The sequence below is a fragment of the Macaca thibetana genome, chromosome 17, assembly GCF_024542745.1.
Source record: "Macaca thibetana thibetana isolate TM-01 chromosome 17, ASM2454274v1, whole genome shotgun sequence".
Lineage (NCBI taxonomy): Eukaryota > Metazoa > Chordata > Mammalia > Primates > Cercopithecidae > Macaca > Macaca thibetana.
In genome coordinates, this window is record NC_065594.1 from 35,582,020 (window position 1) to 35,608,788 (window position 26,769).

A 26,769-nucleotide genomic window follows, 5' to 3' on the forward strand; every position below is an offset into this window, starting at 1 on the left:
GAAATAAGATCCTTTTCAGATAAGCAATTTTTGAGGTAATTCATTACCATCAGACCTGCCTTACAAGAGATTTTGAAAGGAGCATTAAATTTAGAAAGGAAAGACCACACTAAATGTAGAAAGGAAAGATGAGCTAATACAAAAATACACTTAAACACACAGGCCACTGTCATTGTAAAGCAACCACGCAAACAAGCCAACATAACAACCAGCTAACAGCACAATGGCAGAATCAAATCTCCACATATCACTACTAAACTTTAATGTAAATGAGCTAAATGTCTCACTTTGCAGGCATAGAATAGCAAGTTGGATGAAAAAGCAAGACTCACTGGTATGCTGTCCTCAAGAGATCAGTCTCACAGGTAATTATATTGATAGGCTTGAAACAAAGGAATGGAGGAAAATCTACCAAGCACATGGAAAAATGTAGGGGTTGACATTTTAATTTCAGACAAAACAGATTTCAAACCAACAAAGATCAAAAAAGACAATTAAGGACATTACATAATGGTAAAGGACTCAACTCAACAAGAAGACCTAACTATCCTAAGTATATATGTACCCAACACAGGAACAGCAGATTGATAAAGCGAGTTCTTGGAGACCTACAAAGAGACATAAACTTCCACATAATAATAGTGGGAGACTTCAACAATCCACTGAATGTATTAGATCATCAAGGCAAAAAGTTAACAAAGATATTCAAGACCTAAACTCAAATTTGATGAAATGGATCTAATAGACCTTTGCAGAACTCTCCACCCCTTAAAAATAGAATATGCATTCTTCTTATCACCACATGCACATACTCGAAAACTAACCACAGAATTGGATATAAAACAATCCTCAACAAATGTAAAAGAGCTGAAAACATATCAAATACACTCTTGGATCACAGTGCAATAAAAACAGAAGTCAGGACTATGAAAATCACTCAGTGCCAGGAAATTTCATGGAAATTAAACAACATGTTTCTGAATGACTTTAGGATAAATAATGAAATTAAGGCAGAAATCAAGAAGTTATTTGAAAATAATGAGAATAAAGATAAAATATCCAGAATCTCTGGGACACAGCTAAGGCAGTGTTAAGAGGGAAACTCATAGTGCTGAATTCCCACATTTGAAAGTTGGAAAGATCTCAAATTAACAACCTAACTTCACAACTGAAAGAATTAGAGAAGAAAGAACAAATCAACTCCAAGGCTAGCAGAAGACAAGAAATAAGCAAAATCAGAGCTGAATTAGAAGAAATGAGACATGAAAAACTATTCGAATGATCAATAAATCCAGGAGTTATTTTTTTGAAAAAACTAATAAAGTAGGCCACTAAATAGACTAATACAAAAGAGAGAAAGTCCAAATAAACGTAGTTAGAAATAGCAAAAACAAAATGTTGTTACTGACCACACAGAAATAAAAAGAGCCATGACAAACTACTACAAATACCTCTACAACACAAACTAGAAAACCTAAAAAAGATGGATAAATTCCTGAACGCATACACCCTCTCAAGACCAAGTCAGGAAGAAATTGATTTCCTGAAGAGACCAATACTCAGTTTCAAAATTGGAATCAGTAATAAATAGCTTACCAATGAAAAAAAGCCTGGGATCTGATGGATTCATAGGTGAATTCTACCAAATGTACAAAGAAATTCTGGTACTATTCTTACTAAAAGTACTCAAAAATTTAGGAGGAGGGACTCCTCCCCAACTCATTCTATGAGGTCAGCATCATCTTGATACTAAAAACTGGCAGTGACACTACAAAAAGAGAAAACTTCAGGACAATATCCTTGATAAATATTGATGTAAAAAATCCTCAACAAAATACTTACATAATGAGTCCAACAGCATGTCACAAAGCTAATCCACCATGATAAAGTATGCTTCAACCAAGAATGCATGATTGGTTCGCATATGCAAATCAATACGTGTGATTTACCACATAAACAGAACTAAACACAAAAACACACATAATTATCTCAATAGACACAGAAAAGTCTTTTGATAAAGGTCAACACCCATTCAGGTTAAAAATCCTCAGTAAGCTAAATACTGAAGGAACATACCTCAAAATAATAAGAGCCATATATGATAAACCCACAGCCAATGTTATACGGAATGGGCAAAACCTGGAAGCATTCCTCTTGAAAACTGGCAGAAGACAAGGATACCCTCTCTTGCAACTTCGGTTCAACATAGTATAGGAAGTCCTATGAGCAATCAAGCAAGAGAAAAACATAAATGACATAGAAGTTCTATATTCAGAAATCCAGAATAGAGATGGAGCCTTGGGCATCCATTTACAGGTAGGAAATAAGGCCAGGTATGTGGATACTATCATTCCTGCATGCATTTCTCTCTTATTTCTTTATACCATGAATATCTGTGCCACACATTGTGCTTCAAGCCCTGTGATAAATGCTAGAGATGATACAATGCATGGGGGATTGGAGCTTAGAGAAAGAAACAAAAATAGATCAGTGTGCAATCCAAGATTGGACTGCCTTCTAAATATTAAGTAGAGAGAAATAACTGAAAGAGAATCAGAGGGGAAAGTAAGAGCATACACGTTAAAAACTAGGAGAAGTATGCCCTACAAGATAAGAAAATATCAATAAAATAAAGCATACTTACATTTGATTTTGTCTTGTTTAGAACAAAAACTTGTTTCTTCTCCATTACTATAAATCAGTGGCATTCAAATTTGTATTGGACATAGAAATATTTAATAGGTTAAATGGGCAACACTCCCCAACTGCTCCATTATTTTATACTCCCTCTTTTGGATTAAAGGGTGCTTGAAAACCAGTAGAATAAAACACGATTCAAAAATATATCTTGGATTATGTAAAGTCAAGTTGCAGTTTGTTATACTAGAAAGGTAAGATTTAAAAAGAAGGGACATTTTTTAGAATTGACAGGGGCGTGGAACAACTGATTCTCTAGTATGACATAGTTGGAAGTGTAAATTAGGATATCTACTTTAGGAAAATTGTTTGACAGTATCTACTGAAGCTGTATACATTCATTCAAATAGCCAAAAGTTTCTCTTTATTTACAAACTGATGAGAAATGTGTGAACATGTTCATCAAAGGCATGTACAAGAATCATCTTAGTGGTACCTTTTACAATATTTTAAACTGGAAATTACACAAATACCAAAATGTAATAGATTATAGACATAATTTTAGGTGTGTTCGTACAAGGGACAGTGAAATGCTAAGAATGAAAAATGTACAACTATATGCAGTAATATGTCTAAATTTCATAGTATGTTAAAGCAATGGCAATAAATACAAATGGATATATATGGCCTGATTCAATCTATACGACAAAAAAAGGCAAAACTGAAAAAAGGTGTCATGACATTTTGATAACCTGAGCTTGAAACTGAGAATTTAGTGACTGGAAAGAGACAGCAGGGTCTCTGAGGTGGTCTCTGTGGTATTAGTAACTGTGTCTTTTTTTAACGTATTCTGGTAAGAATAGCATTTTCAGTTTGTGAAGAAAATTCATATGACTGTACACTTACAATAAGTGCATTTTTCTGTATGGCTTTTTTACATCAACAAAACGTTTTAAAAAACTAAACAAACATTATGCATGAACATATTTTTGTCGCTTCAACTAGATTAGCTGTTTACTGAAACAAAACTACATCATTTTCTATTTCCTGTCTCTTCCCAAACCATCAGTATAACCCTTACACTCAGTATTCAATGAGTGCTTATTTTGTACATGACAATTTTGTATGAATAGAGACTTTGGAAAATAACAGATATATTTGTCTTTTGGAAAAAATTGTCATTTATTTTGACAAACTTAGAAAATAAACACTCAGGAAGTAACTGCCATTTTCTATGTGAAACGGCAGTATCCATCATCTCTTTTTGGTCACTCTTGATTTAACACAATCAGCAAACGCCTTTAAAGTATTTTAAATGGATAAAATTGAGGACTGAAAAATTTTTACTTCTAAGTTTTCTTCTTTTAGGAGAGATTTTCATCCTTGTTAATAGGGGATATAACGTTAAATCACTTTAAAGTAAATTCATCTGCATTCATAATCTCATCTGTGGATTAATACAATGATACACTTATCATTTTAAGAAGCAAGCATTAACTGTCTTGATTCCAGTGATTCATTTAGGAACACACTACAGCAACATGTTAAAAACATTTGTTGTGCCATGGTAAATGTTGCAGGATAATAGGTTTTCAAACTAGAGAGCATCCTCAATTTCAGTCTTTTGTGGCGAATCATTAATTATAGCTCAGATTAGTTTACTTCCATAGCCTGCAAGTAGCATTTTGGGTTTTCAAAAAATTAGTGAAAAATCCTTATATTATGTATTTTTGAAGGATTATGAAGAGAAAATGTCTGACTTCCCTATCTCCTAAGATCACAACATTCTCGCCTCTTATTCACACTTCTTATTCTTTCCTGGTTCTTCTTATTTCTCCTCAGTATTCATCATTATCTCTAATTACTGATACTTTGTTTAATTTTTCTTGTCATGTTTGTCTCTTCATGATTGACTCCTTTCATGTTAGAATGAAGAACAATCCTAGCATGGGGAAGGACCAAAGCTTTTCCAGGCCTCCTGCCAAGGTTTCTATATTAACTTTGGTTGATTTTTAGCCAAAACACTTTTAAAACCACTTCGAAATCCTCCATTTAATTATTTTTATCTTCAATAGAGTACACTTTCCTTATGACAGGCCTGCATTGATTCTCTGACTTGTTCTCAAACAAAGCAGAAGATTTAGTACACAACAGGTGCTCTATCACATTTGTAGAATCAAGAAACATGGTGGCTGTGTCTCAGAAAATGTCTAAATATTATGTCCAATCCTAGTTTTAGCTCCTGATTCATGACTGGGTTCTCACTACTATGAACATTTTTGGTGGGAAAGACAAAGCATAACAGAAACTTTATGATTATACTAAGAATGCACAGATTTATATGATGGTGATACAAGCAAGTGTTGGAAAAAAAAAAAAAAAAAAAAAAAGCTTTCCAAACTAACAGAACTAATCTAACCCCCAAACAGATATTCAATGAGGTTTTATATGCCTATATATTGATTCAACCTGTTGTATAGAATGTTATTCTATTTTCTGAAGATGTTATTCTAGAGACATTTTATTCTACAAACTTGGGATTTTTCAGTGTACAAAAAAAGCAGATTCTTCACTTATGTAGTTTACAGTATATCAATGGAAGACAAACAATAAATTTCATAAATAACTCAATTATACATTTTAATAGAAAGCAGTAAGTGGTTTGATAAAATTAGAAGAAAAAAAAAAAAAAAAAGACGAGTATAGTCAGTTGAATAATGACTCCTAAAAAGATACACTGAAGTTCTAAGTCAGATACCTGTAAACATGACCTTATTTGGAAAAAGGGTCTTTCTAGATATAATTAAGATAAAAATCTCCAGATGAGATCATCTTGGGCTTAGGTTGAACTCTAAATACAATAACAGATGCCTTTATAAGAGAAAGGCAGAGGGGGATTTGAGACACAGAGATATACAGTGGAGAAAGCCGTGTGAGGATGGAGGCAGGGATTATTGTCTTGCAGCCATAAACCAAGGACTGCCTGAACCCCCATGAACCAAGGTACAAAGAAGAGTTTCCGCTACAGCCTCCAGGTAGAGCAGACCCCTGAAGACAGTGATCTTAGACTTCTAGTTTTCACACCGAGGAGAGAATTTAAATTTGTTCCTGTAAGCCACCAAGTTTGTGTGAATTTATTATGGCAACCTTAGGAAACCAACACAATGAGTAAAGGTGAATAGAGATTGCCATGGGTTGGAAGTGCTGGTAGTCATATTGAAGAGGAGATATTCAGGCAAGAATTAAAAGTGATTCATGGAATTGATTACAAACAAAACTTTGAAGCACAACCTTTGTATAAATTTAAATATGAGAGCTGACTATAAAATCAGTTACTGGATCTTTTTTGGAATTAATTTAACGTACATTAACACAGGAAGGGCAAGTACGAGTTGAATAACAGAGAGTTACTACTGACAAAATCTATGGAAACTCTCCAAGACAAAAAAATACATCTAACACTTGGCTAACATATGACCAAGACTAAGATGGTACAACAGTTAAGATCATAGACTTCAGATACTGAATGGCTTGATTTTATGTCCAACATCCCAATTTACTCTCTATGTGATCTTTGGCATACTATCATGTGTCTCAGTTATTTTTTTATTTGTGATATGGAGGTAATATTAATCTCATATGGGAAATTATAGAAGTCAAAATACAGCTTAACACAACACTTGACAAATTGAAAGTGTTAACTGTTAGCTGTTATTTTATAGGGAAAGAAATTTTTTTTGAAAAGTTGTAGAAATTGGTAAACTATGTGAGTCATCACATTAAGAAAGTCTGATCCAGGCCGGGCGCGGTGGCTCAAGCCTGTAATCCCAGTACTTTGGGAGGCCGAGGCGGGTGGATCACGAAGTCAGGAGATCGAGACCATCCTGGCTAACATGGTGAAACCCCGTCTCTACTAAAAATACAAAAAACTAGCCGGGCGTGGTGGCGGGCGCCTGTAGTCCCAGCTACTCGGAGGCTGAGGCGGGAGAATGGCGTAAACTCGGGAGGCGGAGCTTGCAGTGAGCCGAGATCGCGCCACTGCACTCCAGCCTGGGTGACACAGCGAGACTCCGTCTCAAAAAAAAAAAAAGAAAGTCTGATCCTTCTGGAGACAGGCTGGGACAAAGGAGAGATATTTTATACAATCTTCACTCCCTATATATCTAGATAGAGATTAGCTAATGTGTCCTATTAGAAAAATAGCGTTTGGGGCTCGAGTAGAGTAAATAGGTAACATTTTGGTATGAGGCAACATTGTTCTTGTGATATTTTCTAAGTCAGACAACAAAGCCTGAATTCAATTTTGATTATTAATATAGCAGGACACCTCTTTGTGCTACAGTTTTCCCCAATGTTTCAGTGGTAATAATAACACCTCCCAAGAAAAGGTGTAGGATTGAGTGCAGTGTTAAGGCAAATTATCCCACAGGCTAGTTGTAAATTAGGTGCTTCTGAAACTAGATTATCTCTCCTAATACTGGTGCATTAATTTCTGTGGGCTGCACAGGACTGTGAGAAAGAATAAAGAGGGAATGATTAGCACATTTTTGGTAATTGTTCTATGCCAGCCTGTTATAATCTGCTTATCTACACTGCCTGCTGCTTTCTCTTGCCAACTCTCATCAGTGTCTCATCAGGGCACAGCTCTATGGAACAGACAACATGCTGCTGAAATAGTCTTCTCAGTTTCCAGGCCACAAACGCTGTCTGTCTGCTACTCTGCAGGGATGGCAAGGCTTTGTTAGCACTTTGTTAAAGTCCATGGAGGAAACTCGATGATGCCATGACTCATCCACTGTTGACATTTGCTCCATGATTCTTTGATGCAGCCTTTATGTCTCACTCTTGCAACGTTAGGGAAATATACTGCATTCTTTTTTTTTTTTTTTTTTTTTTTTTTTTTTTTGAGACGGAGTCTCGCTCTGTCGCCCAGGCTGGAGTGCAGTGGCGCGATCTCGGCTCATGCATGCTCCGCCTCCCGGGTTCACGCCATTCTCCTGCCTCAGCCTCCCAGTAGCTGGGACTACAGGCGCCCACAACCGCGCCCGGCTAATTTTTTGTATTTTTAGTAGAGACGGTGGTCTCGATCTCCTGACCTTGTGATCCGCCCGCCTCGGCCTCCCAAAGTGCTGGGATTACAGGCGTGAGCCACCGCGCCCGGCCCGGAAATATACTGCATTCTAAGCAGTGCTCTACCAACATGAACTATCAGAATTACCTTGGACAGATTCTTAATCCTTTTGAAGTAAGGATCTCAGTGTTCCCATTCATTACAATTGACATTGTTTCTGTCTTTAACTGGAGATTTTAAATAGGTTTCTCAAGTGTTTGCGTATGAGGGAGAAAATAATGGGATAATTTTCTGGTCTATCCCATTGTTCATCTGCCAGTCTTTGTCAAATCATTTGAGAACGTAGAGGAGAAAATTATTCTCACTCTATAGAAAATGGGCTTCACTGTCAAATTAATTATTAGATACAAACTTTTTACTTACAAATGGTTTTTAGGGGGCAATTAATTAATTATATTCACTTTATTCTACAACATGTCAAGAAACAAGGATTAGAAAACAATGACCAAGAAAATTAAGCAAACCAAATTCTTAATATTGAATAGGTCACGTGCCAAGAGTGCTATTAAATTTTTCTGTGACAAGGTATTGATGATAATTTGTTTGTGTAAAGGAATTGCCAATAAATACATAAAAGCTAATCAATGTAAATATTCTAGTATCTAATTCTATATGCCATTATCATCATACTGTTGTTTTATTGCCTATTATTTTATTGTATACTATAGTAAGATACTATCTAGATAAAGAAAATAATACAGTTAGCATATTTTGTTCACCATACAAGGAACTTTCATCCTCATAAGTAAGTATTCCATTCTCTAAAATAGTCATTTCTAATACACTGTTAGAAACATAGTTTATGAAATAATATGTATATTTTCATAACTCAAATTATGCATATATATACATAAAAATATATATATATAATGTTACAGCCATTACCTTCAAAAACTGTCATGGAAACTTCCCCTCAGATAATACCGGGATCTAATTAGCACAGTCATTTAGAGAAAAATTGGTAAAATTTGGGTTTGTTCTAAATTTGTTACCATTTCTTCTGTTTAGTTACTCTGTGACTTGGAATAAGGCATTTGGTCTCATTTAGCTATAGCTTTCTTAAAAAAAAAAAAAAAAAAAACTGAGGTGATTAATATGTACTGTTTGGATTAAATACAATAATTAAATATAAAATATGTATGAAACCTACTCCACAGATGTTTGATGAGTAACTTAACCCTTGTTTAATTACTTAAATCTTGCTCATATAAATTTGTGTCAATATTTTTTCAATAAGTAAATGTACTTTTATAATTTCATACAATTATTATTTTATACATTTTATAATATGCACTATCACTTATTCCTATTATAAGAAAACAGCTAATATGATATATTTTAAATGTATTAATTTTAATATAAAGTTGCCTCCAAGTGTTAACTTTATTCCCCAAGAAGAATATTAACCACAGAAATCTCAGTGTAATTGTCAAAGTACTCTGAAATATTTTTTAAAATATGACAGTGTTTCGAAGAAATCGATGTGTTTCTGAAAATGCTGACTCGTTTCACAAAATTAGTGAAATAATGGAAAAATTCAGACTGGCGAATGGTTAAAATGGTGCATTTCCTCTGCACAAACTTAATTGATTGCTTCTCAGTAATTTGTATTCAGTCATCTCTTCACATCACCTCTAAAACTCTAGGCCAGCCACAGTTCAAACTTTTTATCCTTTCTTTATCTCACAGGGTTAAACTGTCCTTTTCCCAGCATGAAAGTGTCAAACCATATGTTTTCTCTGTTCTTCTACAGTGAAATTAAACTCCTACTCTCTCACAGAAATTTGTATCATTAGGAAATCAAACATAAGGCATACAATTTTATATACTGTACATATAAAAATAGTAAAATAATGACAAAAAAGTATATTTTGAGATTATTTTTGTCCTACTGTGTATGCTGTCTTCCATACAAACACTGTCATATATGAAGGCTAGAGTCTTTCAAACAAAATAATTATATACCTAAGGTATATACTTGTGTTTAGTGTAATAAATGCATTCGTTAAAATATGGCTATTTCATCAAGAGACATTAAGTACCTTTAATTATTTCTAGAGCAATCAGAATATATTGAATTAAAGCAGATAGATTTTTAAAAACATATCCTCAATGTTTCAAGAGCAACAAGGTATTTTTATAAAGGAAGTAGATGGATATCTTAGATTTTAAAATAAAACTCTGAACTAAAAGTTTACAGGCTGATTATTACATCCAATTTTACTTGACAATTTATGGATTTTTTTTTCCTTCCTGAATAGACAGCTCCCATTTTTGCTGCTCTTTTACTTATCAGACACAATTAAGTAAGTTTTTGGCTCATTATTATCCTGAGGGCAAAATGGAGAAATAACGAGAAGGTTAGAAAGAATGACAAAATGAGTACCTTAAGTGAATTTATTCAACTGTCAGAGATGGATGCAATCATGTTGAAGACAAATTTTCTCTGGGAACTTTGTAAAGGGAGCAAATGAGCAAAGAATGTTTAGCTATGGTCCATCTTTGCCCTACTGCTCTGGCATATCATTTATCAGAATGTTATTGTGTTTCTTCAGGGCAAATGTTGCTTTTAGATGGGCAGGATAGTGTTGAATTTGGTAGAGGAAAACGAAAATAATCTCTCACCTATAGGTAAACATTATCAGATAAGTGTTCATAACTCATAGCATCATGTCTTCAAAATGCACTGAAGCCTTGCCTTTGCAGCTTCTTTTTTAATCGCATAATGCTGATCATGACCCATCAAATAGTTCATCATTGTCAGTTTGAAGAAAACATTTCACACCACTTGTATAAACTCTCCTATTTCTCCTAAGAAAAACTGTCAATGAGGGACCATCCTACCTTGGTCTTAAGTCTTAGACACCATCGCTGAAGTCTAAATGAGAATTCTACCCTGTCTTCTCCTTGCACATTTATGGGGGAAATAAACCTGTTTGCTTTCTCCATTTCATGTTTGTATCACTTCACAAATTCACTATATGTGGCCAGGTTTTCACTTTCTCTTGCTATTTAAGAGTTTTCTCATTTGTCCTGGTATTGTTTTTCCTTGAGCACAAAGTGAGAACTCTGCCTTAATATGGGAGGGACATCTACTTCACACTAGAAAAGAAATTTTTTAGTATTGATCCAAGCCATTATTATCTTCTGAGGGAGAAAAAGAATAGCCTCCTAACTAATCTTTGTCCTTATTTGAGTCTGTTGTCTATAGTTATCCATAGATGGAGAGGTCAGACTGCTCTTTTTCAATTGTCATTCAGATTTTGAAATTTCTGAGGTCCAAATCCACTCCTTGCACTTCGGAAAAATCTAGACACAACACTAGTAAGGAAAGGGTGAAGAGTGTTCTTATCAACTGCACCTTTGACTACCCCTTAGAATTGTTCTTATCTCCAACCCACACTCACTATACCCCAGACCTTCCTTCTCTTAGAACAGAAACCTTAGTGCCTTTGCACAGGAGGTGGCCTCTGCATCTTTTAAGCCTAAACTGTGTGAATTTTTATCATTTAAGTGCAACAATTGCTTCTTTACTCTTGCTTCAAATCTGTGATTTTTGTACTATATTTGACCATGTAAGTATTTCTTCAACCGTAGCTTAAGGTGAGATCTAATAAACTGCAATGATAGTGGGATCCCTTTGTAAGACCATATCCCTCAAATCACTGTTGTATTCCATAGGTAGTCTGAAGGGGATTTGCACAATCTCTAGAAAAATTCCTTTTCAAACATTATGCCGTAGTATGTATTATGTATTTCTTATAATCTCACCAAATTTTAATGTAAATTCACTTAATAAATTATTGTTTTTAATTTGTTACTTTTGTACTCAAGTCTTTAAAAGTACAGATAAAACAAATATCAGTAATCTCCTGCCATTATTAATTCAATTCAAGCAATTTGCTTTGTATACCTCAATCCAAGTTGCATTCATTCTAGTTCTGCTGCTAATGTTCATTTATGAGGTTACAATTATAAAATATTCCCAAGAGAAATGTTAGTTTAGGCAAGGATTACATAACATTTTGCAAAATAAAATTTGTTCATTCAAAAAGATTATTTGTCTGGTTAAGTTATATGGCAGTTTGTAATCCCAATCAACTTCATTCCTTCACTGCCAAGAAATGTATTCATAGCCTTACCATATCATTGGCTTCTGATGAAAATCAGCTTGCTGAAGTTGACAGAAATGTTGTTAAGCTGATGGAGATTACCTTGCATCATTTTTTTTTTTAGATTTATTTCTCTGGATTCTTAGCTACAAGGGACTTTAAATATCAATTTTTATTTGGCTCTCCTCAAATTGTGCAAACTCATTTACTGAGAAATATGTTTCTTTTTCTGATACATATACATATATATTCAACAAGGATTATAATAAATTTTCAGACAAAATTGTTTAGTTAAAGGATACACCTGTTGGCATTGTTATTCCTTGACCAATTTTATTGAAATGGTTATCTGAATATACTATCTCCAATTTCTCATTACATTATTTTTGGACTTTCTAAATAGTACTTTCATTCCATCCTTACATCAAAACTGTTCTTATTAATCCGTCAATACCTCTCTGTAGCTAAATTCCATAATCAATTCTCAACATTCATACGACTTGATCAAGTGTTTGGCTTTCTCTTTTTTTTCTTTTTTTTTTTTTTTTTTTTTTTTTTTTTTTTTGAGACGGAGTCTCGCTCTGTCGTTCAGGCTGTAGTGCAGTGGCACAATCTTGGCCATCAAGTCATTCTGCTGCCTCAGCCTCCTGAGTAGCTGGGATTACAGGCACACAAGAGCAGCCTGGCTAATTTTTTTGTATTTTTAGTAGAGACAGCGTTTCACCATATTGGCTAGGCTGGTCTCATACACCTGACCTCATGATCCACCCACCTGACCCTACCAAGGTGCTGGAATTACAGGTGTGAGCCACCGCGCCCGGCCAATATTTGGCTTTTAAGACCTCACAAGACAGTCCGGATTTTCCTTCCAGCACTGGACCAACTGCTTTTCTGTTTCTAGGTCATAACCCTGATGACCCATGACTTTGCCCTTGGACCTTTTCTCACTTCTATTATATTCAAAATTTTGTTAATGATGTTCCACCATAGGTCTTAATATAATGCGTATGATGATGTCTTTCAAATTTATATTTTCAACTAAGGTCTCTCAACCACTGCTCTTGGAGGTCTAAGAGACAATCCAATAATAACAAAATTGACCCTAGAACAAAAACTGCTTAGCCCAAAACAAGTGTTCAACAAATTTCTTGGGAATAAATAACTCATTATAACCTGTTTGGTTTTGTTTGTATGCTGGTTTGTTTTTAGTCATCCCCATAACAATAAAAGGCAAAAATTCTTCCAGCTATTCATGCCCAAAAGCATAATGCCAAGGGTGCCAATTCTTGTACTCTCGCACCCTGTATCCAATTTGTTAGCAAACACTATGACATTTACTCTTAAAATAGATCCAAAATCACAAACTTTTGACAAGAAATCTTCCTTAGACTATGTGTTTGAGGCTTAATCGAGTGCTTTACATATACACTCAATAAAGGACATCCTACCTATTAATGAGATCCAAGACTTATAGAGCGTCAGCATGAAAAAATACACGAGATTGAAATCAGCAATTTAATCGGCAGTAGTTAATTTATCATTCACTATTGTGGTGCAAAATTGTCAAAGATGAGACATAATGGTTTAAAACTTTTATTTCTTTGCCCAGACAACCTAACAAACAGATGTTGCACTAAAATGAAAATATTTTAAAAAGCAGAAGAGATCAGAACATTTACTTCATGCACATACTTTCTGGAGAAAAAAGAAAATAATTACCTGAGGACAGAATCTGGCAAAATAGAAAAGAAGCCTACAAAATCCAAGTAAGATAAACAGTTTAACAAATTATACAACTGTTCTTTACACTGAATAGAAATTCCAGAGTGACAGCTGGGTATTAGGCTAAAAAAAGCCAAGGTTCAAATTGAAAGAGGTTACTGAATTCTATAAAAAATTTATTCAGAAGAAAGCATATCACTCTAAATATGCTACAGTAAAAAACCTAGTAGATACTAAGGTATAATAAAGGTACGTATTTTTCCTGTCTACCACTAGAGAACAGGGAGAGATGAGAAGGAAGACAAAATGAGAGAGCGGTTCAACAGCTGAGTCGGGTTTGAGAGTAAACCTGAGAAGGGCTTCTGGCCAGCAGGGTCAGGAGGAAACTTCTCTTAAGGCCTGAGGCTTTTAAGAAGGGTCAGGTCAGGGAAGTGTGCTCTGAGAGAGGTTCTTATCCTGGAGGGGTTAGGGGAGTGCTGGCTGGTTGGAACTGCTGGGAACTTTGATAAGCTTCGTTAGGGTCCTTATGCTCTGTTGAAGGTATAGGTGGGGCTGACTTTTGCAGTTTGCTCAGGTGGCAATGGACAGTTTCCAGAAATGGAAATGTGTTACTTTAAGATGGTGGAGTCTCGTTAAGATGGCGATACTCTTGTCCTATTGTCTACAAAAGAAAAAAACAACAGTTAGAAAAATATGAGGAAATAAGCAGAAATGCATAAAAGATTGTCAACTAATAAAGCAGACTAAAATGTAGTGAGGTTTTGAGTGACTCAGAAAATGTAAGCTTGTGGCTTGGATCATTTTCTTTTAACCTATATAGAAGTAATGCTCACAATTGAGTTTGCTGACAATTGGTCCAAACGATTTTGTTTTTACAAAATTACTGTACATTCTGTTAGTAAATTTCAATTTACAAAAGCAACTCTGTAGACAAATAATTAAAGTTGTAGACCAAAATGTCTGTATTTTGAATATTCACATTTTGAAACCAATGATAGTTACATTTTTTTAAGTTAAAAATGGAATAAAACAATGATCCAGCCCATAAAGTTTCATAGAAAGATTTTCAGGAAAAAAAGCATGAGAGTTACTATAAAGGTGTTAATTTCCTCATATACATAGTAAATGAATACCATGATTCTATATATTTTCCCTGATGGCTAATCTAAAAATATTAAATTCTTAAGATAGTAGTTAAAAGTAGAAAAATAGAAAATACCTAATTTTTTTTTGTATTAGATGCTGATCAAACTTTAATTCTATAATTCAAAATAGTAACACCCCATTTCTAAAATGACATTCAGTAAAATAATTTAAAGTGTTAATTAAATGAGAAAATTACACATACATATCTTATTTAAACTTTTTAAGTGACTTTTTTTCATTAGAATGTATTATTTTTAATCCAAATAGTTTAGTAAAATTATTTTGAAAATAAAGACAATTTTTGTTATCCTTTGTTTTTCTCATCTTTCATATCAGTTTTCCACAGAAAAATAAAATTTAGCACTAAGCACAAGATAACTTTTCTTGCTGTTTTTGCCCTTCCTTATTCTAGCAGATAATGTTCAAATAAGGTAAGCAATAATCCTTCCCATCTCAAAATGCATATCACCATTCACATCAAGAGGTAGAGTCTAGGCTAGTCTTATGTTGAATAAAATAAAACAAAAGTGATGCTTTAGAATATCTGAGTCCAAGCTGTAAGAGAACTAGCTGCTTCTGTCCCTCCTCCATCTGGAAGTCTAGATGTCACCTAGTAAGGAAGTCCATGCCAGATTACTGATTTAGAGGTCACATGGAGAAGGTGGACATTCTGTAAGTAATGCCACCATACATAGATGTGGAGTTCAATAACAGCCACAGTAAGCACAGTTAGCCCCAGATTTATAAGAAATAATTAATTATTATTGACTTAAATCATTGAGTTCAGACATGGTTTATTATGCAGCTATTGATATAACAAATACATTCACCAAAGTCCATACTGTGTTCAAAATATTCCATTGGTTTCCCTTCTCACTCATAATAAAACCTGAAAGTTAGTAAAATGGGATACATTTTGTTCAGTCTGGAATACTTTAAATAATATGCTGATTTTAAACTACAATATAAGCCTCCTGACCTCATGAAAAACATTTATTTTATTAACACTTGTGATTTTACAAACACACCAGAACAACAGTGGTGGTCAAATAGTAACTCAAATTCAAGTAATTTGCAATTCTCTAACTGCTGCTGGCAAGACATATGCAATAGAACAGCATCTATAAACACTGATAGATTTTAATTCCTCCCTGGCCTATTAAGATCTCATTTAGAATTCTTCAAGGTAGAAATCATTCTGCAAATTGCATTCAGCTTTCCAAGATGCCAACTTTAAGCAATGCCTTTGCAACTATCTCCAGGGCGTGCTCTATGAGGGGAGGGTAGAAGACTATTTTGATTGTGTAATGGCTTAAAGTCATTTCAAGATCTCATATAATTTTTTCATTCAACTTTATACATAAAACATTAGATTGACCTAAGTTTAGCTCTTTGGAGAATTAGATGTCCAAATCTAACCTTGACTAGCTATAAATTCAAGTGATTTTATCTTTTTCACTTCATGCAAAATGTTTTGTTCCTTGGTTCTGGAGGCAAATTTCATCTTTTCTCCCTGAAAGTGTTATAAGTCATTCAAGAAAAAAATCATCTTAAGCACCTCTTCTGCTATCTCAAGACATTTCCATATCATAAATTGTCAACATATTTTACAAATATATTTTTAACTTCTTAATAACTATTTGCAAAATGTGATAATTATATTTACTTTGCTATTGTTTATGACATTCAGATAATTTTATTTATGTCAATAAAATAATTGTGATACAATAAAATATGAATTGTTTAGACTGATTATTTTATTATATTAAGATATATTTTAAGGTATAATTTTTAAAGGTATAATTTATTACTCTGCATGCAGAGAGGACTATACCTTTAAAATATTAAAATATATTTAAAAGGAATTGCATTTAAAATATAAAAGAATATACCTTTAATATATTATCTGAAAGTCATAAACAATAGCAAGGTAAATGTAATTATCACGTTCTCTTTTAAATGGAAACACAAAAAATAAACACATCACTTGCCTAACTGGTATTTTAGCATACCATGTTTTTGCCTACATTCAAAAAATTTTTATGCTATTGCTTCATAAATTAGTTAAGAAATACATTTTTAACTACTCATTCAGTGGTCCAACTTAAATTAATGATATAACCCATTTGCTGAGTCTTCAGTTAATTCTCACAATATATCATAAAGTAGAGATTAGTATTTTCATTACTATTTCCATTTTGCAGATGAAAGAAATGAAAACCAGGGACTATACACTAAAATATGTGAATGTTGTTTGTTTTGTATTCAAAAATTTTGAAGGCAGTTTGTTTTACTACAACATTTGAACTATATGTAAAGACACATTTTATGACTATCTTTCAAATATTCTTAAAGTAATTGGCACAGCTTTGCTTATAAACACAATTTCGTCTCTCAAGTTTGGTTTTTAGAGATTATACTCCGTATTTCTTTATTTAGATTTTAGGTTAAAAAAAATCACCTTTAAAATTATAAAATATTGAAACCTAATTTTTATTGGCAGTATTTCTTTTCAAGTCAATAAATTCAGGCCCAAGAAAAATATTTCTTGCCATATATTCACATTGTAATATAATTTTTAAAATTATAGGAATAAAAGTAAAAATTAGAAATAAAATACTAATTTTAATGTTTATGAAAATGCTCATAATGCCTTGAAATAATAGAAAAATATTAACTTTGTACCTACCCATTTTTGGTTACAATAATTTATAAAATTATTCTCATTTAATAGGTTTATGAAATATAATGGGAAAAACACTTGGATTTAGAAGTTGTTTTGTGAATCTTAACTTTTTTCTTATTTAGGCTAAGAAACCCTTAACAAGTCACTTAAGTTTTCTGAACCACAATTTTGTTTCCTATAACGCAAGGAAAATAAAATGCATACACCGCATTTTTAATGTTTAATGAAGTATAATTATCCACAAGTGCATATTGTAGTTCTTGGAAAAATGGAAATTATGACACAAAAATATTTAGCAAGATAAAAATAGTTTGCATATTACTTTGAAAGTCTTTTTGACATTCATTATAATGTTATAGTAATCATAATAGATTTATTATGTTTGTTGAACTGTAATATAGATGGTTGTCTTTCTATAAAATGAACATTATACCAAAGTCTCAGAGGGTAGACCTATGGGCTTGATTTACTGTAGACTCTAGAATAAAAGTTTGGAGAAAATATTTGACATTCTATACAAGAATAAAAAAGTTGAGTTCCAATTACAAATACTAAAAGAATTAGAAAGAGAGACAGACAAAAATGAAAAGAAAATTGAATTAGAAAAGCGTAAAGTACAAGGAAAATTAGAATAATAGAAAGAAAATTGGCATTTTCATTAGTGAAGTATAGAAGCAGCAAAAGAGAAAATCAAATAATTACTATGATAGTTCAACTTCAGTTGCCCTCCCAGACAGGAAAGAAAAAAAAAAAAAAGAAACAGAAAATGTGATTAAAATAGGTTATGTAGTATGGCAAATATATGAACAATTTTAAATGCGTATTCAAACCAGAAAAACAAGACCCTTTCATGGTTTAAAATTAGAACATTGAAGCCAAAGAAATAATCTAAATCAAAATCTATTAAACTGAAGGTGTTCTAAAAAATCAATCCTGATTTTGAAAATTAAAAGAATTTACTCTTTTAGGAACAGATAATTAAATAAGTACCATATTACTGTAAGTGAAGAAACAAAAATAAATGTAATTTCTGGAGAGAAAAATTAAGTATCTTACCCAGGGTTAAAAATGATACCAGATCAGGTAATTTTCTCTGATAAATTAAGCACAATAAGTTAATGTGGTGGTATCTATAGAATTTTGAAATTAAACAATTATGATTTAAGGATATTTATTGAAAAGTCAAGTTTTTATTTATATATGAAGAACTTTTATATAGACATAGATGTCAGAAAGTAATACTCTCAGTTAAATGCATTCAACCACAGTTCAAAGGTCAAAAATTAACAAAAAAAAACTTCAAACAAAACTAGTTGAACAACGTCAAGAAAACGCTAAGATTTTGTCCACAAACTATACTTAAAAATTTTAAATAGTTAAAAATAGAAAAGAACGTGAAAAGTGGGAATAATCAAGAGGGTATACTTTGATACAGAGTGAAAATTAAATACATTTGTATAGGATGCATAACTTTGTGCCAACCATTTTAAGAATTTTGACATATAGACAATTTACTAGGAAAAAAATATGTTGCCAAATTTGCCTCAACTGGAAAAAAAAGTAAGTAATTCAATAACCATAAAATAAATTGAACATAATCATCCTAGTTTTTAATTAAAAAAAAAAAAAAGTCAGAAAGTTCCAGAGAATCTAAGAGGATATGGAAAATCTGCAAGCAACTAAGTTATAAATTCTATGTTACATAAGAATTTTTCAGAGGATAAAGAAAAACAGAAGAAAACGTGAAAACTCATAGAACTCATCAGGTAAAAAAAATCCTCAGCTAAGTTATACAACTATGTATTTAGAGGATGTGCAATCCTGTGTTGCTTTGTTTATATTGTTAAATATAAAACCCCTTAATTTCATCAATACAACAGTAGTTAAATAAAATATGGTACATCCAAACTATGGACAACTATGACACTGTTTAACAGAATGATTGACAACTATAAATAATAACATGGAATAATTATCAGGCATATTTTTGAGAGACAGAAGAAAGTCCAAGAACAGCACATGTAAAATGATAGCATTTGTATAAAGAAAGATAATTATGCATAACTCTAAAAATATATGCATTAAAATTCACAAGAAAAGGACTGAAAAGAAGAAGGCGAGTGGAAAGGGAATGAAGGAGAAACTTTATTTGGTGTTTTGAATTTTAACGTTTTGTTTGGTTCTTCATAACGGCATCATATTTATGTGGTACCTTCATATAAAAGCTGTTGAAAAAGAAAGCAAAAATACCATTTTACATGGAATCTTTTCTCAGCTGCAAAATTTTGGTTTATCCTAATTAGTTCTGAAACTTCTCACAAAGAGTTGCTATTCTTAGAAAAGAATAATTTTGAGAAATATATATATTTAAAATTAGATTATATTTTAGGTTTTCTAATGCAATGTTCCTAATCCTTACATTGATTTAGTTATGTGTTTTTGTGTGTGAGAGGAACTAGTGGAATTACAACCAGTATTTTTGAATGTTGCACAGTGTGGTATTATGTAAATATCATGTGTTTGTAATCATCAAGAGAGGTTATGAATAAACAACAATTCAAAAATGTTAGCATCCTAAAATAACAAAGAATTTTTATTAATTCATGCTAAATGTTCCCATGAGAATTATCATAGGTTTCTGCTTAGTTGGAGACATAAAATGCAGACTGATAGAAAAACTACTATCTTAAATGATTGTTTCTTGTCTACAAGAAAAGAGGGTTGCAGGGGCCTTGCAATGGCCATTGAATACTCTGCTCTGGAAATGATATACTGTGATTATGTTTACAACTATTTGTATGTAACCTCCTGACCCCACTTAACCATACAGAGGCTGGGAGGCAAAATTTTTCTATGTATAGAGAAGGAGAAAATCTGGAATATTTGACAAATAACAATAATGATTGCCCCACTGTTGTACTTGAATATTGCAGTTAGAAGTTAAAATTACTGATTTATGTAATCCATAGACATTCAACAAAGTATTTGATGTAGAAATTTACACATACGTTGTTGTACTTGATGATTAGATTATGACATTGAGAAAGGAAGATTGCATTTAGAATCTTAACTCTGTAAAACCTGTTTTGTAACCTTGGACCATTTACTTAAACTGAATAAATTTAATTATTTTATCTAAAATGGCAGACAATAGTATGTACATCCATTGCTTTTTCCTATAAGAACTTGATGTCCTTATCATTTATGAGGCACTAAATAATGTGCCTGCCCAAAATTTAGAATTTAGTATTACTGGTTGTAGTGAGGACAATGGCAATATTATTTGCAGTAGTTTTATGACTAATAGTTATATATATTTTATATTGAAAAGTTCTTTTAATTAATTTAATTAAATGATTAAAATCATGTGAGTTAAAATACAGATCAGGTGAGAAAAATCAAATCTATGACTAACTTGCTCAAAGTCATTTACAGTGATTGCTTTAATGTCTCAGGTCAAAGAAATAAAACAGTTTAGATTTAAAACCTGATCAACAAATGCTAAAAATACCAAGAATAAAGGGATAATGTACATACATAGCATGTACATACACAGCATGTGGCTAAGATTTAAAAACGTTTAAAATGTGTTATTAATAGTAAATCAAACAGTGAATATCAATAGTGAATCAAACAACATTCTGGTTCCACATTAGTAAAGCTATGAGGTCCATGAATTGTTGTAAGACACACATTTTAATATTGATTTCTATTTATATGCAATGTCAAGTACAGTGTACAGAAAACTTGTCAAAAATAACAAAAAATCGGCCGGGCGCTGTGGCTCAAGCCTGTAATCCCAGCACTTTGGGAGGCCGAGACGGGCGGATCACGAGGTTAGGAGATCGAGACCATCCTGGCTAACCCGGTGAAACCCCGTTTGTACTAAAAATATACAAAAAAACTAGCTGGGCGAGGTGGGGGGCACCTGTAGTCGCAGCTACTCGGGAGGCTGAGGCAGGAGAATGGCGTGAACCCGGGAGGCGGAGCTTCCAGTGAGCTGAGATCCGGCCACTGCACTCCAGCCTGGGCGACAGAGCGAGCCTCCGTCTCAAAAACAAAAACAAACAAACAAACAAAAAACCAAAAAATCTTATTAGAACAATATTCCCAGTTTCACATTTTGCTTGTTACTCTGAACTTCCATTTTAAAAGTACTTTTTAGTGAATCAACTGAACACTAGTTGAAAGTTTAGTTATATTTGTTTTAAATCTATATTGATAAGATTTTTAAATCTATTGGTCAACTAGATAACTTTACCAACAAATTGCCTACAAAAACTACTCTTCACTGCGAGTTTTTTAGGCATAATAGGTCCCAATGTGCCTTCTATCTCTCTCATTGCTTGCAGAGTTGCCCAAAGTACTTCTGTCTTTCTTTCTTTAAGGTCCAAATGTTCTTGACATGCCACTGTCAGTACTTCGATTTAGATCTCCTGTTACTGTTTTGTTGCCATTGCATAACATCTTATTAAAGAGACAGTACTCAGAGTTACCTGCAGGATGTTGATAGGAAACTGCCATTGCTTGGCATTTGTAGCCTAAGGCAACTTTCAATCTATATTTGAACAGCTACCAGGATCCCTGCAGCTTGGTGAGTTTGATATCCATATATCCCAACCTGAAACTGTAATAACTGCATATTTCAAATGGCTAGGAGTTTGAAGCATATTTAATTAGATCATGGCAAGAAAGATTTATTTGAAGAAAGTAATACTGAAGACCACTGTCAACAAATTTTTATGAAAAGACTCTAGCCCATAGGTTGTCCATGTAGATTCCAAGTACAATAAAAGTTTAGGATTCATGGCGATTTCATCGCAATCAATACTTGCAACCCATTTTACTCAGAATGTCCTTACCTCAAACTATTCTATAGTTTCTGCTCTACTATCACATTTTATAGAGAAGGAAAATGAAGATAATCCAATTTAGGTCACTTGTTCAGAGTATGAAAAGTTAAACTAATGCAATTTGTCTTTAGAAGGAACTGGTGGTGACTGAATCAATAGAATATTTTTTTTCCCGTATTTTAAAAAGCTTTAAGAAGCAAAATATTATGACTTAGTTGTAGTGCATTCTAGAGTTTCTCAACTCTATGAATAGGCACTTATTGACATTGTGGACCAAGTAACTATTTCTAGGTGGGGGACCCACATGGTAGGATGTTTAGTGGTATCTCTGTTATTAGATGCCAGTAGCACCCTACCCCCAGGTTGGACAAGCAAATATGTCTTTAAACAAAATTACCTCCACTTAAGAATCATTATATGGATTAAACAAAATCTACTATCCTAATGTGATTGATTTCAAACACAGTATTTTTCTTTAAAGAAAATATATTTTGGCTTGAGAATGAGTATAACAAAAAGTAACAGAAGCATATATTTATATCATTTTTACATATGTAAAAAGAAAATATAAAATAATATAAAGGGAAAATCTATGACTCAAATTTAATAAGTATGTATAGAAAGATTTACCAGTTTGTAACTTTTACTACAGGCAGTGTTGGGAAGGACCAACTTTTAGACAATTTTGTTTTACATGGATAACTTTTTTTGTGGGTTGAGATATATGACTCTATCAGATTGTCAGTGACTGGGAATCTCTTCAAAATTTACATATCTTATGGGTAAATAAAGATGTAGAAAACAAAAATAAGTATTTTTTGCTTATTAATAGTTACTGATTTGGGCACGATCTTACAAATTTTCAGTTGTTTTATATTTTCTAAACATTTTGGTTTATTTTTGTTAGCACATGGCTTATGTTTCTACATAAACAACTATTTAATACGAGGTTAACCTAGACATCACTAGATGTGTATTACTAGACACAAAATTTTTAAACAATATTTATTCACCCTCTGCCATCTGACAAGTTAACCTGTTAACATATTTTTTTCATTAATAGACTTTCTCATTTTTATTCAGAAATGGTTATTTCATATTCCTTCCAAAATAGGGATAAAAATAAATACCAATATATAAATACTAAACATATACAAAAGTAAACTCCATGTTGCATAGAATTATTGTATAAGTTAAAGAAAATAGAAATATGGGCCAAATAAGAATGAGAAAATAGAGATACCAGTCTGAATTCAAACTCCAAACTCTGTAATTATCTTTTCAGTTGTCATCAGCTAAAATTTTTGTTCAGTTATTCTACTCTTAGACAGCTAAAAAAATCTTCTGGGAACCTATCCCACACCAGGATGTTCCAGATTCAGCCAGATATTTGGGTTTATCGTTTATACTCAATTTAAACACAGAATTTGGACTTCCCTTCCTTGGCTCTATTCTTTAAGGTATTTCTTCTTTTATTCTCTAGTGGCTTTGGGAAGCCAGAATCATATGTTCTAGTTCCGCAAACCAGTAGGACTGTTGATTTCTTCCCAGTTTTAGCTGTTCATGGTGTCAACAGACACTTCTCAGGTATAAAGACATAAAAACAAACAAGCAAACAGGAAAATCACCAAGTGTTTTTACTCATTCAATTATTTACCTATGTTGTTTTTCAGTGGTTTCAAGTAGTTTTTGTTTTCTTGTGTTTTCTCTTTAAAATTTTTCCCAGTTTACAGTTATCCAAGGGAGGGCTGGTTTGAAAAGGGCAGTTCCTCCATAATCAAAAGCCAATCTGACACACCTTGAATATTCAATATAAAGTCCAGGCTCCACATCTGAAGTTTTATAGTTTTCTGTTGTTCAGTTTTGCTGATTTAAACGCATATTTAACTAGCTTAAATGTACCTACTCATAGCTAATGGAATTGCATGCTTTAATGATCATAAGTTGTAGGGTGTATTTTATTTGTGCTCATTTACATAATTTGCTGATTAAACAATAAATTTAATCTATTAACCTTTACATACATCTTACTTATACAAGCATATAATCAATGCATATTCTTTGCTGAATGAAGTTTATAACTTATAAACTTATTTATTGTTGATCAAGCTCTGAAATACTGAAAACAAGAGCTCAGCTTCTATGCATAAACTGAGCATGAACTATAAACTCAAATATCTGGTTGAATGCTTCCAGTGTTTTCCTGCTAGGCAGGCTCTGTTATTAGCTTCTTTGAAAAAATACATGCTTTTTATTAGACTTGGCTAATTTTTCTGTTTTTCCATTACTTTCTGTTGCATAAATTTATCTTTTTTTTCTATCTTTCTTTCTTCTGCTTTCATTGACTTTATTTCTTTATGGTCATCTGTCTTTATGCCCCACTCAGATCAGTCATCCACATATCTTTCATAAGCTCCAAGACAGATTGGCTAAAATTTTCAACTAAAATTTTAATAAAATAATCATCTTGAATAGGTAGACTAATTTGGTAGGATGAGCCCTTTTCTCTGATTAATAATATTCTTTTAAAATATATTTTTATGTTCAGTCAATATTTTTAACATGGTATACTCTCTTGTGAGAGAGGTAGAGGTAAGAAGAGAACAACTAGAGTACAGTGAACTAAATATGACAATAGGTTGCGCTACATTTGTTCACAGGGAAATAACTAACCCGCACTGAAATTAGAAAAATATATAAAGAAAACTGGAAGTGGTCTGTGTGAGCTGACTCTCAAAAAATATCTGATTGCTTTACTTAATGTAACTTTATTAACATAACATTTTGGATATTTGCTTTATCTATTTTAGGCAATTATTTTTTAAAAGCTGATAAGTAAAGCATAAACTGAAATAATATTAAAGCACCCAGTCATTAGCACATTTATTTTAAATATTATATATAGGAAATTCAAATAAGTTAATTGATTTTCCAACACCAAACATGGGTCCTAGCACATTTGGACTTTGTTATGAGACTGCAATATTAGACTTTGATTTCAGTAAACAAAGTGCTTGCCACATGAGAATAAACATTTCAAAAAAATAAAATAGATGATGTATTACTAGTCTACATAGCTCAACAAAAAAAGACCACTTTCAAAGGCAAGTGGCAAAGTTCAGAATGGGTAGATAGAATTCAAATCCAGAACCTCAGACTGAATCATTGGGCATGTCAGTGCACCCGGTTATCCAAGCTTTTGAAAGCCTATTTCATAACTTCACATACCACATATCCCTATAAGAGTATGCTTTTGGGGTCAGGTGTGTTGGCTCACACCTGTATTTTGGGAGTCTGAAGCGGGCAGATCACTTGAGGTCAGGAGTTCGAGACCAGCCTGGCCAACATGGCGAAACGCCGTCTCTACTCAAAATACAAAAATTAGCCGATGTGGTGGCACATGCCTGTAATCCCAGTTACTGGAGAGGCTGAGCCAGGAGAATCACTTGAACCCGGGAGGCGGAGATTGCAGTGAGCGAGATTGCGCCACTGCACCACTCTAGCCTGGGTGACAGACCGAGACTCTGTCTCAAAAAAACAAAACAAAACAAAACAAAACAAAACCGGAGAGTATGCTGTTTGATGTTTTCAAAAAACATAGCCATTTTTATTAAACTTGTTTTAGAAAAATATTTGATTTAGTGGAAAAAAAAGAAAAATAACCAAAAGTAGTAAAGAGTGTTTCCATGTACCTCACACTCAGTTTCCACTGTTATGAATGTCTTACATTCATAATAGTGTAAGTAAGTAAGTATGGTACCTTTGCCATAACTAATGAAACAACACAGATACCTTATTATTAACTACAGTGTTCATTTGAATTCAGAACAATATTCAAGAAAAAATGTTGCTTACTGAAGAGCATCCTGAGACCATTATTTGATTTATTATTTTTATCTTAAGAGAAATAAAACTAAATTAGATAAAATAATAAGGAGCTATATTATTTCATATAAATCAAAGGTCAGACACTTTAGAGATTGATTGATATATAGCTTGTCACAAATATCCTAGTTCTAGGTGTTTCATGATGATCCCAGGCCTCCAACCTCATAAGATGGCAGAGTGGCAAAAAAGGAATATCACTAGGCTATGTGCCTCTCTCTTCAAAAGTAAGATAAAATGTATAAGAAACATCCAGTAGCCTTTCTCTCAGTCTTAATGAACAGAGTTGTAATATATTCCTGCCTGAACAAATCGCTTGGTGAGAGAGGTGAGCCTACCATGAATAACAGCAATAGATAAACAGCAACAAGATAAAATGATGAGCTTTTGAGACTTTCAAGGCAACCTGCCTACTGAAGAACATGGCCGCTTGCCAGGTACAGTAAGTCAGGAATAAGAGCAACAACCAACAAAAAACAAGAAAGATGTATGTCTTTCTTACATCAATTTCAATTAACGTAATGTATGTTTATTTTAATGTTCAGTCCCACCAAGCTGCTGGCGGATTCACTGATTATAAAACCAGTGGCTTTCTTC